Source organism: Chiloscyllium punctatum, chromosome 52 (genome assembly GCF_047496795.1).
Source record: "Chiloscyllium punctatum isolate Juve2018m chromosome 52, sChiPun1.3, whole genome shotgun sequence".
NCBI lineage: Eukaryota > Metazoa > Chordata > Chondrichthyes > Orectolobiformes > Hemiscylliidae > Chiloscyllium > Chiloscyllium punctatum.
This window is the reverse complement of record NC_092790.1, coordinates 13948488-13966931: the sequence shown is the minus strand read 5'-3', so window position 1 is coordinate 13966931 and position 18444 is coordinate 13948488. Positions and strand designations below refer to the sequence as shown.

Sequence of the window (18444 nt, the reverse complement as noted above, 5' to 3'; positions counted from 1 at the left end):
TGCATGCATATGCACACACACCAATCTGTCTCAGCTACTGATTGATTTACAATAGTTGCAAATTTGTACACCATCCTGAAATACGCATTCCAACAACCAACAGTAATGAAAATCCATATACGCTGCAACTAGCAGAAAACATTTCATCAATCTGATTTCTATTCTCAGATGTCAAGTCAAAGAAATTTACAGCACAGAATAAGTCTCTTCAAATGATTAAATCTGACTGATCCAAGACTTTCCATAACAACATAACAGTTGACTGAGCTAACAATTCTAATCCGTTTCAACCAGCATTCCCTTTCCATAAAAATATCATGGCAGCAGAGAAGTTGACATCCCCATGTGTATCGGAACATGATTCTCCATTTCATCATTTTGTAATTATTTTCTTTTTCTGTCCAGCAAGAGCATTTTTTTCATTATTCTATATGCATTTCAAAATTTGTTTTGATTTTCAATGAAGAGCCCTGCATTCCTCTTGACACTCCCTTCATTATAGTACCAAAAAAAGCAAGGAAGCAGGATATAGTTTTATGATGGAGTTATCGGAATTGGATCATTACTATTTAAAGCGATGCAGAATGAAAGAAAAAGCCAAAATTGGTCGGTTTTCCAAGCTGCTCACTTTTTTTTTCAACAAGAGTTGATATTTAAATTGTCAAATTCAATTTATTGAACTATTTAATTATTCTTCACAGAATGATGGAAAATAAAAGTCCTTTTCATTTCCCCCTCCCTACCATAGAGCAACACAAGAGTCTGCTCATGGCTTGCACCAGATCCTGTCCAAATGGGTAAACAAAATAGAATTGGCCAATTCTCTTTCCTGTACAAGGAACACTGTGGTCAGTCAGCTGCAATGCAGTTGAAGTGTTCACTTAGTTGCAAGTGGGTTCGGTTAATACTGATTATTAATTCATTGGTTAAAACATGTCACAATGTAAAAATTAATAGCATCATGAAAACCAGACCTTGATATCCCCATTGTTCCTGGTTGGACTCTGCACTATAGAAGTTACAAAAGTCCATTGCTTTCTACCATTGATTCTGAAGAAAAGCCAGATGCTTTTTTGCTGCAATGTGATGCATGCTCACCTGTTCATGTATCCTTTCGGCACTAAAGATAAAGAACACTGGCTGTGGACATTATCAAACTAAATGTGCAGTGCCAGAGATTAACAGATATACAAACACTGCACTTTCACTGACAGGCGTTGACTCCAGTGACAGTAGCTAGTACCTCATTCATGTCAAGTAACAGAAGTTTGAACATTGAAGTACTTTTGCAGTTCCTAAAAGGGACATGTTTCAATTTGAATGACACTGAAGCACTGTAAAACACAATAACCAAGTATAAGGAGCACATTGATATCTAGTATCAGATAGTGAATGAAACCCATTCTCAAAATGAGCCTGGTGTTGATGAACACACACTTTCTCCACACTCACATTCTGGTTGAGGGCCTGAGTAATGCAGAAGCATTTCCATACTTTTTAATATAAGAAACACTGATTTATAAGGCGTTAAACCCACCTCATCAACTCTATCAGATCATGACATGCAGAACTGGAAACAAGGCAACATTCAAAAAATGTCAGTGTGATGTAGACTAGTGCCACTCCTTTAAAGTGATGCAGATTGGCAGCACAACAAAAAACTCACTCACACTCAGCCAGTTAATGCTGAAAGGGAAAAAGAATGAAATTTCCGTCCAGGTATTTCCACATATGGACAGTTATGAATTGACTTACCAAACCATTAATCACTTCAGTTAGTGTCCGATGTTACATCTTGCAGTGTCCAGCAGCAACTGATAAAGACTCCTGCAAACACAAAATATTTTTAAAAAAACACAGTATTAATGCAATAACATTCAAATTCATGGCAAAGAAAAATATTCAACCAATATTAATCCCTCAATCACAAAAGGTTAGTCAATATTCATACAGTTTATCCTATGCTCAGGCCAAAAAAAAACACAACTGAACTTGAAAAGAGAAGGAGAGATCCACATATTCTCCCTGATGCTGTTGCATACAAGCAAAATTGGTACTATAGTTATCAAAGACAGGTAATGGCAGAAATAATCTCTAATTTGCATTTAGGTAGAGATACAGGCAGTGAATGGATAAAGTTCAGAATCCCAACAGTTAGTTGAAAGTCTTATGGAGAACAGGTGAAGAACAGAATGTCCCAGTGTGGACGCAATGGGTTGAATGGCTGTACCAATTCTGTGACTCTGTCATAAATGACTTGATGCAGAAGAGATTCAGGCCCAATTAAAACACCCTAAAATCAACTATCACAGAATCAATCACAGTCACATAGAATTCTGTTTCCTAAATTCATTCACGGGATGAGAGAATCACTGGTGAGGCCAGCATTTATTGCCCATCCCTAACTACCCCGGGGGGTAGTTATGTGTCAGCCACATTGCTGTGGGTCTGGAGACACATGTAGGCCAGACCAGGTAAGGATGGCAGCTTCCTTTCTTAAAGGACATTCGTGAACAAGATGGGTTTTTCAGGCAAACAAGAATAGATCCGTTGTCATCATTGGACTCTTGGAATATTATTGGCTGTCAGCGAATTAAGCAACCTTGATGCATGAGAGTTGAAAGTGAATGGCACTGATTGAGCACTTGACTCAGTCACATAGCAGAAACTGACAAGGATAGATCAATTCCTGAACACTCATATGGACACAACGGGAACTGACAGGCATAGATTGATAGTTGCACTCACATATTCACTCTGTAGAAATTGAAAGGGAGAGCATGATACTTAAACACACACCTCACACCACCCCCCCACACTCCCCACGTGCACTTTCCAAACACTGGCAGGTACAATCTGATAAATGCATTTACATATTTATAAACTAGACGTTGACAGATACAGATTCATAGCTACATCCTGAGATACAGTTAGCAGAATTTAACAGGGACAGATTGAACAATCACACTCACATGCACATGACAGGACATTTCAGAGGATGACTGAAAACTGCATTCTCATTCACAAAGCAGAGACTGACAGGAACATATTGATACCACTCTCTGTTTCAAATTACTTGTACAGTTTGATAATGACACTCACAGAAACTGACACGTTGAGATTGATGACAAAATAAAACACAGTTACATTTGAGGTCAAGTGACCCTTCCTCAGAACTGATTGTCTGCATTTTTCCAGCTGCTGTGCGGTCTTCTGTATTCTGGGGAAACTGAGTATAGATTGGGTGTCCACTGTGCAGAGCACCTACGTTGTGTCCAGAAAAAAAAAACACCCTGAGCTTCCAATTGCCTGCCACTTCAACACACCACCCAATTCCCTGGCCAACATCTCTGTCTCAGGCTTGCTGTATTGCTCCAGCGAAGCTCAGTGCAAGCTGGAAGAACAGCACCTCATTTTCTGCTTGGGAACTCGACAGCCTTCTGGACTCAATATTGGGTTCAAGGACTTTCGAGCCAGAGCTCTCCCAGGTCATTACTCGAATTCCCACAGACCAGGCAGTGTTATCACATAGTAATTGTTGGTGTATAATAGTATACTAACCGTCCCTATTAACAGCTATTCACCCTCCTCATCTGACCGTGATCCACTCGTTTGTCTGTCCAACTGTTCTTCCCTCTCTATGGATTCTATCTCCATGTATCATTTACTCCATACCCTTCAACACACCCTATCTTCTGCACGGAAACTAATATTTTCCTGGCTACCACCAGTTCTCAGGAAGGGTTACTTGACTGGAAATTTTTATCTCTAGTTTTCTCCACAGGCTCTGTCAGACCTGCTGAGCTTTTCTAGCAATTTAATTTTGTTTCTGATTTCCAGCATCTGCAGTTTTTTAGTTTTTTTATTTAGAGATTAAGAACTACATTTTCACACTCTCAGAGCAGAAACTATCAGAAAAAAATTGATAACCATATTCATATGTTCACAAAAGAACTTCTAGATTTGAGTGGTGCTGGAAAAGCACAGCTGGTCAGGCAGCATCTGAGGACCAGGAAAATTGATGTTTTGGGCAAAAGCCCTTTGACAAATATTGATAAATACACTCACATTTTTATTACACAGCCTGATGGGGAAGGAACCTCATTAAATCATCACAACGCATAAACTGACAGGGACTGTGAAGAACTAAATCCTCACATTCACAGATCAGAAACTGGCAGTCTTAGATTGACAATTACCTAAACACAGCAGGTCAGGCAGCATCTGAGGAGCAGGAAAATCAACATTTTTGGCAAAAGCCCTTCATCAGAAAGGGCTTTTGCCCGAAACGTCAATTTTCCTGCTCCTCGGATGCTCCCTGACCTGCTGTGCTTTTCCAGCACCACTCTGATCTCAACTCTGGTTCCAGTGTCTGCAGTCCTCACTTTTGCCTAATTACCTAAACACATTCACCAAGCAGATTTCCTCAGCAGGCTAAGGAAGTTCAGCATGTCTATAAAGACTCTTCCAAATTGTCCCACAGAAAGCATCCTGTCTGGGTGTATCGCTGCATAGTATGGCTACTGTGCTGCGTAACACCACAAGAAACTGCAGAGAGTTTGAACACAGCTCTGTCCATCACAGAAACCAACCATCCATCCAATAACCGCATTTCCACCTCCCCCTGACTCGGGAAAGCAACCAACATAATCAAAGAACCATCCAACCCTAGTTATACTCTTCTCCACCCTCTTCTGTCAGGGAGAAAACACTGAAGTTTGAATACACCATCCAACAGATTCAAGAACAGTTTCCCTGCTGCCATCAAATTTTTCAATAGACCACTCAAATTTTAATGTTAATCACTCTCTCTCTTCACCCTTAACACTGTATTCCGAATTCTGTTCTATTACCCTGATGCACTTTGTATGATATGATCTGCTTTAAGCGCACAGAACAATACTTTCCATTACAACTCGTGCATGTGCCAATAACAAGTCAGATCAAATCAAGTAGATAACTACAGCCTCATTCATATCGCAGAATCTGAGAGTTACATGTTGATAACTACGGTCACACAAACTGACAGAAAAAGATGAATAAATACACTGAAATATTTGCATTTCAGAGCCTGTCAGGGAAAGATTGATAACTTGAACACTCACGTTCACAAGACTGAAACTGATAGTGACAGATGAAAACTCAGCTCACACATTCTCATTGCAGGGATAGATTGACTATTACACAAACCTATTCGGCGAGCAGAAACTGACAGCCACAGATTAGTAAATATCTCTATGTATTCACACAGCAGAGTCTGAAAGATACAGATTGACAATTACACTCACTTTGACAAGGAGGAAATTAAGATCAGCAAGGTGGCCTTTGTGTGGAGCAGCAGAAAATGAGGGAGATACTAAATAAGTATTTTGCATCAGTATTTATTGTGGAAAAGGATATGGAAGATATAGAATGTAGGGAAGTAGATGGTGACATCTTGCAAAATGTCCAGATTACAGAGGAGGAAGTGCTGGGTGTCTTGAAATGGGGAAGAGTGGATAAATCCCCAGGACCTGATCAGGTGTACCTGAGAACTCTGTGGGAAGCTAGAGAAGTGATTGCTGAGCCTCTTGCTGAGATATTTGTATCATCGAGTGTCACAGTTGAGGTGCCGGAAGACTGGAGGTTGGCAAACGTGGTGCCACTGTTTAAGACAGGCGGTATGGACAAGCCAGGGAATTATACATCAGTGAGCCTGACCTCTGTGGTGGGCAAGTTGTTGGAGGGAATCCTGAGGGACAGGATGTACATGTATTTGGAAGGGCAAGGACTGATTCAGGATAGACAACATGGCTTCGTGTATGGGAAATCATGTCTCACCAAATTGATTGAGGCTTTTGAGCAAGTAACAAAGAGGATTGATGAGGGCAGAGCAGTCGATATGATCTGTATGGACTTCAGTAAGGTGTTCGACAAGGTTCCCCATGGGAGACTGATTAGCAAGGTTAGATCTCATGGAATACAGAGAGAACTAGCCATTTGGATGCAGAACTTGCTCAAAGGTAGAAGACAGAGGGCGGTGGTGGAAGGTTGTTTTTCCAACTGGAGGCCTGTGACCAGTGGAGTGCCACAAGGATTGGTGCTGGGTCCTCTACGTTTTGTCATTTACATAAATGATTTGGATGCGAGCGTAAGAGGTACAGTTAGTAAGTTTGGAGATGATACGAAATTGGAGGTGTAGTGGATACCGAAGAGGGTCACCTCAGATTACAACAGGATCTTGACCAGATGGGCCAATGAGCTGAGAAGTGGCAGATGGAGTTGAATTCAGATAAATGCGAGGTGCTGAATTTTGGGAAAGCAAATCTTAGCAGGACTTATTCACTTAATGGTAAGGTCCTAGGGAGTGTTTGCTGAACAAAGTGACTTTGGAGTGCAGCTTCCTAGCTCCTTGAAAGTGGAGTCGCAGATAGATAGGATAGTGAAGGTGTTTGGTGTACTTTCCTTTATTGGTCAGTGTATTGAGTACAGGAGTTGTGAGGTCATGTTGCGGCTGTACAGGACATTGGTTAGGCCACTGTTGGAATATTGCGTGCAGTTCTGGTCTCCTTCCTATTGAAAAGATGTTGTGAAACTTGTAAGGGTTCAGTAAAGATTTCCAAGGATGTTGCCAGGGTTGGAGGATTTGAGCTATAGGGAGAGGCTGAACAGGCTGGTCTGTTTTCCCTGGAGCATCGGAGGATGAGGGGTGACCTTACACAGGTTCCTAATGAAAGGCTTTTGCCCGAAATGTCAATTTTGCTGCACCTTGGATGTTTCCTGAACTGCTGTGCTCTTCTAGCACCACTAATTCAAAATCTGGTTTCCAGCATCTGCAATCATTGTTTTTACCAAAATATAAAAGAGACCTAAGGGGCATCTTTTTCATGCACAGGTGGTACGTGTATGGAATGAGCTGCCAGAGGAAGTGGCAGAGGCTGGTACAATTGCAACATTCAAGAGGCATTTGGATGGGTATATGAATAGGAAGGGTTTAGCGGGATATGGGCCGGGTGCTGGCAGGTGGGACTTGATTGGGTTGGGATATCTGGTCGGCATGGACAGGTTGGACCGAAGGGTCTTTTTCCATGCTGTACACCTCTATGACTCTAGGTACGGAATAATAACTGTACTCCCACATTCACATAGCTGAACTGGATACAGTTTTATTAATACATCCATATTCACAGAACATAATCTGATGTGTACTGATCAATAACTGTATTTGCATACTGACAGGGTCGGATTCAAACTTGCACACTCATATTGACATATTAGTGTTACGACACAGTGGTAAATCCCTCTGCTAATTAAACCAAACACACAGAAAAGCTCACCTCGCCTAATAATCTGTTAAAATGAGGGACAGAGAATGACCCAAATTCCACTATTTAACAAGAGCATCAATTATATTCTTTAACGCTGAAAGTGAACATTAAACAACAACTATTTACAACTCTAAGCCTCCTTTCCCTTGAAGATTTGTTATCTATCTCCCACTCTTTAAAAATATGCTGATTCAATTAAATTTACAGCAACTTAATTTTCAAAGCCAGACAGTGGCTGTCATCCCCAGTGTCGATCTTCCTCTGTAGATCTCCCAGGGTCATCTTCGGTCTTCGGCTACAAAGATGTTTCATATGAAAATGCTACCTTTAATCAAGAGTGTTTGTGAATAACAGTCTTTCAATGAATGTTCATTCTTTTTTGGCCAATTGTCCAAAATGCCTGTTTTTTTTGTTAATACCCCCAACATCGGATCATCTCATTGGTTTGATAATGTCAAAACAGTAAAATACAAATTCAATTGGATTTTAGTAGCTTGAGGCATAATTTAAATGGATTGGTTAAATGTGAAATACGAACTAAGGTATCTATGTAACAGCCAAATGTTACACCTTTCAATTTTCCATCACACTCTGTGACTGCTAATCAGTCACAAGACAGGTGCTTGCCAGCTTTTAGCTTTCACTCTCTCTTAAAGGTACAGTACTTACCTTCAACCTCATAACAATAGAAACAGATTGATCATGATGCTCAGGTGTCAAATAGCAAAATCTGACAGCAGAGTTTGGTATTTGCATTCCGATATTGATATAGCTAAAACTGACAGAGATCAATATGTACAATCATATAGAAGAAACTGAAGGGTCCAAATTGATGCGTGCATGTTTCTAGTCAGGCAGCCGGAACTGATAGTTATAGAGAGATAAGTAAACTCTGATATCCAGACATGCACTTGCATCAGGTAGTCCCATTTGTGGCACTGTAGAGGTATTGGTTAGGATCTGGGTCTCAGTGAATTAGTATAGATTTTGTATTTTGTTACAATGACTAGACAAAGAGCAGCTGAGGCCAAGAATAAAACCAGTGGTTCTGTTGGAATTACTGGCTTGAAAGAAAAACAGCCTAATGATTATTAAATAAATATTACATTGAAAGGTTTGATACTGTCAAACTCACATAATGTTGAGTTATAGGCGATGTCTTCTCTCTTTTCCTTCAGATAAACACTTGAAGGACCAAGAGAATGTAATATTATCTTGGTATGAAGCCAAGTGTGATCAGTTCCTTCTGTCAAACAGCAGGTAAGTTACCATTCTCCGACTGAAGAGCAGCCTTTCTGTAGTCATAGAGCAGTTTGAATTGAGCTCAATTTCCAGAGAGGAAGTTTTAAACCAGGAATCAAATATTACCAAGCAATTACAATTTATTTTTTATCTGTCTCCATTCTCAATGCACATCACCCCAATTCCAATAAATTTTAACATTCACAGCCATCAAGTCATAGAGATGAACAACACAGAAACAGACCCTTTGGTCTAAATTATCTCTGCCGACCAAATATCCTAGTCTCATTTGCCAGCACTTGGCCCATATCCCTCTTAAACCCATCCTATTTGTATACCCATCCAGATGTCTTTTAAATTTTGTAATTAACCCAGCCTCCACCACTTCCTTTGGCAGCTCATTCCATACACACACCACCTTACACGTGAAGAGGTTGCCCCTAAGACCCCTTTTAAATTTTTCCACTTTCCCCTTTCACCTTACACCTATGCATTCTAGTTTTGGACTTGCCCACCCCAGGGAAAAGACATTGTCTATTAATCCTATCCATGTCCCTCATGGTTTTATAAACCACTGTATAAGTTCACCCTGCAGCCTCCGATGCTCCTGGGAAAACAGCCTCTTTATTCAGCCTCTCCCTATATCTCAAATCCTCCAACCCTGGCAAGATCTTTGTAAATCTTTTCTGAACCCTTTCAAGTTTCAAAGTTTCACAGTACCACAGTTTATGAGAGATCATAATTGAACACAGTATTCCAAAAATGGCCTAACCAATTACCTGTACAGTTGCAACATGACCTCTCAACTTCTACACTCAATGCTCTGACCAATAAAGGAAAGCATACCAAATGTTTCTTCACTATCCTATCTACCTGTGACTCTGCTTTCATGCAACTATCAACTTGTATTCCAAGGTTTATTTCTTCAGCAACATTCCCCACAACCTTACCATGAAGTGTATAAGTCTTCCTCTGATTTGCTTTTCCTAAATGCAGCACCTCACATTGATCTGAATTAAACTCTATCTGCCAATCTTCATCCCATTGGTCCATCTGATCCTGATCCTGTTGTACTCGGAAGTGACCTTCACTGTCCACTACACCTCCAATTTTGGTGCAATCTGCAATCCTACTAACTATACCTCCTGTGTTCACATCCAAATCATTTACATAAATGATGAAAAGCTGTGGACCCAGCACTGATCCTTGTAACACACCACTGGTCACATGTCTGAAAAACAACCCTCCACCACCATCCTCTTTCTTCTACTCTTTGAGCCAGTTTTGTTTCCAAATGGCTAGTTCTTCCTGTATTCCTTATGATCTAACCTTGCTAACCAGTCTACCATGAGGAACTTTGTCAAACGCTTTACTGAAGCCCATAAAGATCAAGTCTACCAGTCTGCCCTCATCAATCCTCTTTGTTACTCCTTCAATAAATTCAATCAAGTTAGTGAGACATGATTTGCCACATACACAACCATGTTGCCTGTCCCAAATCAGTCTTTGCCTTTCCAAATACATATAAATTCTGTCCCTCAGAATTGCCTGCAACAGCTTGCCCACCACCAATGTCAGGCTCATCAGCCTATAGTTCCCTGGCTTGTCCTTGCCACCTTTCTTAAATCGTGGAACCATGTTAGCCAACCTCCAGTCTTCCAGCACCCCACCTGTGGCTATCGATGATACAAATATCTCAGCAAAGGGCCCAGCAATCTCTTCCCTAGCTTCCCACAGAGTTCTCGGATGCAACTGCTCAGGTCCTGGGGAGTTACCACGTTTGCGTTTTAAGACATCCAACACCACCACCTCAGTAATATGGACATTTCTCAAGATGTCACCATCCATTTCCCCATATTCTGTATTCTCCATGTGCTTCTCCACAATAAACACTGATGCAAGATAGTCATTTCTTATCTCTCCCATCTCCTGCAGTTCCACACATAGGCTGCCTTGCAAATCTTGAGGGGCCTCATTTTCACCCTAGTTATCCTTTTGTCCTTAATGTATTTCTAGAATTCCTTAGGATTCTCCTTAACCCTATTTGCCAAAGATATCTCGTGACCCCTTTTTGCCTTCTTGATTTCCCTCTTAAGGAAATGCCAACTGCCTTTATACTTTTCTAAGGATTCACTCTATCTTTGCTGTCTATACTTGACATATGCTCCCTTCATTTTCTTGACCAAAACTTCAATTTCTCTCATCATCCAGCATTGCCTACACCTACCAGGCTTTCCTTACACCCTCTCTGGATTCTCATTCTCATCTTTGAAAGCTTCTTATTTTCCAGCCATCCCTTTACCTGCGAATATCCGCCCCCAATGAACATTTGAAAGTTCTTGCCTAATACTCTCAAGCCCATTGACATTGACACCTTTTTCCAAGAGCGTTACTCTGCATTCTTGTCTGAAATGCACACTCAGGAATGACATTGAATCTACATTTAATATGACATTTTTAAAATTAAAAGCAAGATGGGGTAAAAAGTCGGGCTGTAACATAATTTCAAAAACCACACATAACATCCATGTTAAATGTAGACATACGAGGAAACTAAACAAAAGTCACCAATTTACAGGATGAAACACAGTTATTGAATTTATTAGAGATTGGGCAGGACAGAATTAATCCTGTGAACAGCTGTCACATTAAAAAAATGAATTCCAAACACACATTCTGTGTCAAAGCCTGACAAATAAAACTGCAAATGACAGAAACCAGAAACAAAGTAATAATTGCTGGAAAAACTCAGCACATCTGGCAACATCTGTTGAGAGAAAGCAGAGTTAAAGCTTTGTGACCAGTGATTGTTGTTCAGAACTGAGTTTCTCCAGGAATTTCTGTCTTTGCTCCTGACAAATGGAGAATAATTACTACAGGCACTCACACACAGACACACAACACAGAGCAACTGACTAATTCAGAATTTGATTGAAATGCTAACATCATAACTACAGACAATGACTAACGGTTATGGAATTCCATATACACTGCCGGCAACAGAAAACGATTACAATCAAAATGAATATCACTTATGAATTCATTGTGGTCTGCAGGAGTCAGAAACATCCAGCTAACAATTCTACTCCCATTCAGACAGAATTCCATTTCCATAAATGTATTATGGTGACAGAGGAGCTGCCATCCCTACCTTATCACAACATCATTCTCCATTTTTCCAAATTGCAGGAACAGATTTTCTTTTTAACTCTACCTGCATCAAAAAGACATCCCATGCCTTTGCTTCAAATGAAATTAAATTTTTGACATATAATCCTGTGTTTCACTTGACCCTCCTTCTGAAGTCTGATGTAAAACGCAAGAAAACTTGATGCCATTTTCTCAAATACTCAATGTGATTACAATCCTATTTTGAAACAGTGGAGTAGGAAAGATTTAGTGAGATAAGGCAGATAGGTAAAGCTGCTCAATTTTCTTTTTGCGACAGGAGTTCAAGAGTTTCCTTCTTCAATAAATTTACTTTGACTGTTCCAATTTCCTCCAGTGCACGAGAGAAAATCAGAGTCCTTCTGCCTTCCTTCTCCCCCGATAGAGCCATACAAGTGTCCCAATGATGGTGAGCACCATCACAATACAGAGTAGGGTAATGCACACCTACCTTTACTTCAGCACTGTTCAAATAGTTATATCACAGTGCACTGAGAGCACTTACTAGTTACGATCCTGATTAGGAGGGACAATGAGCTGAGGAGTGGCAGATGGAGTTTAGTTTAGATACATGTGAGATTTTACATTTTGTTAACGCAAACCAGGGCAAAACTTATACACTTAGTGGTGGGGCCTTGGCAAGTGTTGCTGAACAAAGAGACCTCGGGGGGGGGGGGGGGGCAGCTGCATATTTCCTTGAAAGTAGAGTCACAGGTAGACAAGGCGGTGAAGGAAGCATTTGGCATGCTTGCCTTCATTGGTCGGAACATTGAGTGTAGGAGTTGGGATGTCATGTGGTGGATGTACAGGACATTGGTGAGGCCACTTTTGGAGTTTGTACAATTCTCATCAACCTGCTACAGGAAGGATGTTGTTAAACTTAAGATGGTGCAGAAAAGATTTACAAGGGTGTTATAGAGATATAGAGTCGTACAGTAGAGAATCAGGCTCTTCAGCCCACCATATCCAACAAACACCAAACTGCAATCTACCTGCACTTAGCCCATCGCCTACTATACCCTGGCTTTTTATAGGCCTATCCAGATGCTGCTTAAATGCTGTGAGAGTACTCTACCCCCCTCTCAGGCAGCATGTTCCAAACTTTGCCCACTCTCTAGATCAAAATAGTTTTCTCTGGTATCTTCTAAACTGCACTCTCCGCACCTTCAAATTGTAACCTTTGGTCTTAGACACATCTGCCATGGGGAGAAAGATTCTCACGATGTACTCTGTCTGCATCTCCCCAATAATTTGGTATACTTCAGTCAGATCCTCCCTCCACCTCCTCTGCTCCAATGAAACCAAACCTGGCCTATCCAGTCTCTCCTCACGATGGAGACTTTCCAACCCACTGCACCCTCTCCAGTACAATCACACCTTCTGATAGTGTGGTAACCAAAACTGCACACTTCAATATTCTATCTGTGGCCGAGCCAATATTTTGTAAATTTGTTAGAAGACTTCCTTGCTGTTATATTGTACAGCTCAGCTCATTCTGTATGCCTTCTTCAGCAGCCTGTCTGCCTGTGCTGACACCTTCTGGAATCTATAGACTTGTATACCATGGTCCCCTTCTTTCTTAGTATTCCCTAGGGACTAGACCTTCATTGTGTAATTCTTTCCCGTATTAGACCTCCCAAAATTTTTTTTTTTTTTAAATTTCAAAAATATACTTTATTCATAAATGATTTGATGGTCTGTACATTGGATCATGCCATACATATGTCCATATTTACAAACACAGATTCGACTTTATTCTTGTCCTTTACAATCCTGTGCATTTTTTCAATCTTGTATATATACATATATTTGGCTGAGGCATCAGCAGAGCCCAAAAAAACGTCTGTATGGGCCCCCTGTTCTTCTTTCAGCAGGCCGATCTTACATGGTGGTCTTTCCCCACCGCGCCTTGGCGGCAGCTGCCCCAAGCTTCAGCGCGTCCCTCAACACGTAGTCTTGGACCTTGGAATGTGCCAGTCTGCAACACTCAGTCGGGGTCAACTCCTTCAGCTGGAAGATCAACAGGTTTCGGACCACCCAGAGAGCGTCCTTCACCGAGTTGATGATCCTCCAGGCGCAGTTAATGTTCGTCTCGGTGTGAGTCCCGGGGAACAGGCCGTAGAGCACGGAGTCCCGCGTCACGGCGCTGCTCGGGACGAACCTCGACAAGCACCACTGCATTCCTCTCCAGACTTCCTCTGCATAGGCACATTCCAGAAGGAGGTGTGTGACAGTCTCGTCCCCCCCGCAGCCACTTCGAGGGCAGCGTGCGGTGCGGCAGAGAGTCCGGGCGTGCATAAAGGATCTCACAGGCAGAGCCCTTCTCACCACCAGCCAAGCCACGTCTTGGTGCTTGTTGGAAAGTTCTGGCGATGAGGCATTCTGCCAAATGGCTTTGACAGTTCGCTCAGGGAACCGCTCGACAGGATCCGCCCTCTCCTTTTCCCGAAGGGTCTCAAGGACGCTACGTGCTGACCACTTCCTGATGGACTTGTGGTCAAAGGGGTTTTTCCTCATAAATTTCTCCACGAAGGACAGGTGATACGGAACGGTCCAACTACTCGGAGCGTTCCGCGGCAGCGAGGCCAGGCCCATCCTTCGCAACACCGGGGACAGGTAGAACCTCAGTACGTAGTGACACTTGGTGTTTGCGTACCGGGGATCCACGCACAGCTTGATGCAGCCACACACAAAGGTGGCCATCAGGGTGAGGGTGGCATTGGGCGTGTTTTTTCCCCCATTGCACCGGTCTTTGTACATAGAGTCTCTTCGGACCCGGTCCATCTTTGATCTCCAAATGAATTGGAAGATGGCCCGGGTGACTGCGGCGGCACAGGTCCTGGGGATAGGCCAGACCTGTGCCACATATAGCAATACTGAGAGTACCTCACACCTGATGACCAGGTTTTTTCCCGCGATGGAGAGCGACCGTTGCCCCCATCTGCCTAGTTTCTGTCTCATCTTCCTGATCCGCTCCTCCCAGGTCTTGGCGCACGCCCCAGCCCCCCCGAACCAAATACCCAGCACCTTCAGGTGGTCAGTCCTGACGGTGAAGGGAATAGAGGATTGGTCGGCCCAGTTCCCGAAGAGCATGGCCTCGCTCTTGCCTCGGTTTACCTTGGCCCCCGAGGCCCGTTCGAACTGGTCGCAGATGCACACGAGTCTGCGCACGGACAGCGGATCCGAGCAGAAAACAGCGACGTCATCCATGTACAGGGAGGCCTTAACCTGCAGGCCCCCGCTGCCAGGAATAGTCACCCCTCTCAGGCTCGCATCCTTCCTGATGGATTCGGCAAATGGCTCTATGCAACACACAAACAAGGCGGGTGAGAGGGGGCATCCCTGCCTGACTCCAGATCTTACAGGGAAGCTATCTGATTCCCACCCATTGATTGAGACTGCACTGACAATGTTGGTGTAGAGCAGTCTGATCCAATTTCCGATTCCCTCCCCAAAGCCCATTTTGGAGAGGACATCCCTCATATATGTATGCGATATCCTGTCAAAGGCTTTCTCCTGGTCAAGGCTGATGAGGCATGTGTCCACCCCCCTGTCCTGCACGTAGGCGATCGTATCCCTGAGGAGTGCGAGACTCTCAGAGATCTTCCTGCCCGGTACAGCACAGGTTTGGTCCGGGTGGATCACCGATCCCAGAGCAGACCTGACCCGGTTGGCGATGACCTTTGACAGGATTTTGTAGTCTGCATTTAACAGTGAGATCGGTCTCCAATTTCTAATTTCCTCCCTCTCCCCCTTCCGCTTGTAGACGAGGGTGATGATGCCTTTCCTCATGGATTCACTCATGGTACCTGCCCGGAGCATACTGACATACACCTCCAGCAGGTCCTGGCCGATCAAGTCCCAAAGAGCGGAATAAACCTCGACCGGTAAGCCGTCGCATTACCTCATACTTACCAGGATTAAATTCTGTCTGCCATTGCCCTGCCCAATGTACTCATACTGTAGCCTGAGACCATCCCCCTTACTGTCAATCACACCCCTAATTTTCATATCATAGAACAAAGAACAGTACAGCACAGGAAAAAGCCCAATACCCTCCAAACCTGCACTGAAACATTTTGCGCTTCCACATGAAAATCTCATCTACAGACTGACTAATCATATGTTCTACATTCACATCCAAGTTATTAATTTACATAACAAACAGGAAGGATCCCAGCACTGATCCCCTTGGCTGTATCTGGCCAGAATAGAGTGGCCCAAGTCTGTTACCTCAAACTGGTGTGTAAGTGGAAAGTAGAATTAAACAGCAGTATGTGAAACAGAACGGCAGGCAGAAACTAAGCTAAACAGCCTACTTACACACAGTGGGGCGTAATGATACCATTGAACAAGGCACTGCAAGGACAGTAAAAATGACAAGTAGACCCAATAAATGAGTAACTCCAGCCACATTAAATGAAAGGGTAAATTGTCCCAGTTAATGAACAGATATCAATTGCTAGTTAGAGGTCTCAGTTTCTTGGAATATATTAGAATATTAAGACAAAGATTCTCACAAAGAGTAGTTTTCAACATAAAAAATAGGTGCATAATACCAAAGCATAAAGGGGAAAAGGAGCGTTTAAACCTGAAAGTGAAGGTTGGTTAGTTTTAGGTAACGCCTTCTTTTACACCCAGAACAAAATAGATTGGTCACAGCCCATTAATCACAAAGTGCTAACAGTTGGGGCAAATACATTACTTTACACTTTGTAATTAAGTTTTTATAATAGATATTAAACTTACAAGTTGATAGTAATTATGTCAAAACAGACTGTCCTTTGTTTTTTTCTTCATATATAATTAGGACAGTTGTGGATCTAAGAAGATCTAAGAAGAATTGAATTTGATAAAATGGAATACAGTGAATAACAGCATTCAAGCTGTCCCTAGAGACGAGCTAGCCTCAGAGAAACCCAAAGGTGTTCAGCAAATAACGTTGGAATGTGAATGAATAGGATACATAGAAAGATCGCAAGGCCGAGAGATTACATTTACCTCCATTTATCCCCATTTATCTCTCCACCCTGGAGGCTTCCTGCCTCTATTCTTGATGAAGGGCTTTTGCCCAAAACGTCGATTTTCCTGCTCCTCAGATGCTGCCTGACCTGCTGTGCTTTTCCCGCACCACTCTAACCTAAACTCTGGCTTTCAGCAACTGCAGTCCTCACTTTTGCATAGAGATTACAGTGTCCGCTAAATACTGAGGTCAGGGAATCCTGGGGCTGTCCATAGAAATACCAGTCATTGGTTAAGTGTCTCATAGAATAGAGTATGCAAAATAAGGGGAGGAACATGACAATTACATACAATGTGATTACTAACAGGAAGTTTATAAAAAAGTACTGCTTTTTATTGTAAAATCAGTGTGTCATGGACCTCTCTTCGGAGGCCAGTCTCAGGGGAAGATCATTTGGCCCTCTCCCTGCACTAACTACTTTCTGCTTGAATAAATACCAACCACTTGCCTGAATCCTGCCTGTCTAGTCTTTCATCCCCGGCCGTGGGTTATGTTCCGACAAAGGCTATACAGAAGTCCGTGTATACCACGTCAACTGCACTACTCTCATCAGGATGTTTTGTTGCTAGGACTGGAGGTTTTGAGTTAGAGGGAGAGGCTGAACAAGCTGTTGCTTTGTTCTCTAGACTGTCAGAGAATGAGGTGTGACTTTTGTATAGGTTGAGAAAATCATGAGGGGCATGATATGGTGAATAGCCACGGTCTTTTTCTGAATGTGGGTGAGTGCAAAAATAGAGGGCACAGGTTTGAATTGTGGAAAAAAGACTTTAAAAGGGCCTGTGGGGCTACTCTATCACATAGAGGGTGGTGCTTGTATGGAATGAGCTACCAGAGGAAGTGAGGTGGTGGGTACAATTACAACCTTTTATAGGCAGCTGGATGTATACAGGAATAGGAACAGTTTAGAGGGGTATGCACCAAATGCTGGCAAATGTGACTAGCCATGATATGGAGGTGCCAGTGTTGGACTGAGGTGGACTAAGTTAAGAACCACACAACACCAGTTTCTTGTACAGCAGGTTTATTTGGAAGCACGAGCTTTCAGTGCGCTGTTCCTTCATCACTCTGAAAGCTGGTGCTTCTACATAAACCTATTGTACGACAACCTGGTGTTGAGATTTCCAACTTAAATGGGATGAAGTCAGATTAGGATCTCTGGACAGTACTAACAGCTTGCACCAAAGGATCTGTTTCCACGCTGTATAACTATGACTCTGAAGGCCGGACCTTGATATCACTACTCCCAGTTAGACACTGCATTATCAGAGTTGCAATGGTCAATTGCCTTTACAACCTCGACTCTGAATAACAGCACAGATCTGTTCTGTGACAATGTGTTGGGGTTTCACTTGCCTGTGAATTCTACACGTGCGAACAGTCAAAGAAAATAAGGTCTTTCCCATTCACTTCAGGAAACATGAACTGAAAACTCTCCCTTTTGCTAACTGGCTGTCCACTTAATAGCAAGCATTTAAACTGCTCAGTTACACAATACAGGAAGATTGAAGCAGGATCAATTGAGTATGAGCATCCTTCCTGTATCATAACAACTGTTTCTTTCAAAAATCTTTTTTATACATAAAATCAGTGCATGTACACAACAGCCCAAGTAGTCAACATTAAATTTTAGTTTCGAAGTTTTTCACTAGGCAACATGGCTCTAATCTGATCACGGTCTGTCACATCTCAGCAGAGTTTTGAAGG

General features: G+C 42.5%; 1 protein-coding gene and 1 long non-coding RNA gene across 12 annotated transcripts in view; one reads left to right on the top strand and one right to left on the bottom strand.

Moving 5' to 3' along the window:
- The window catches only part of LOC140470801 (uncharacterized), a 678281-nt gene that overhangs the window by 203361 nt on the left and 456476 nt on the right, over positions 1–18444 (bottom strand). The window lies entirely within an intron of this gene.
- LOC140470682 (histone H2B 1/2-like) overlaps positions 1–18444 on the top strand; it is a 72174-nt gene that overhangs the window by 20270 nt on the left and 33460 nt on the right. Inside the window, exon 1 of one of the 10 annotated variants that reach the window (XM_072566704.1) lies at positions 8500–8567. The exons of the other annotated variants lie outside the window; for them this stretch is intronic. The gene's annotated coding sequence lies outside the window, so the exon portion shown is untranslated. Of the gene's footprint in view, positions 1–8499; positions 8568–18444 lie in introns of those variants that run through there. 10 annotated transcript variants of the gene reach the window in all.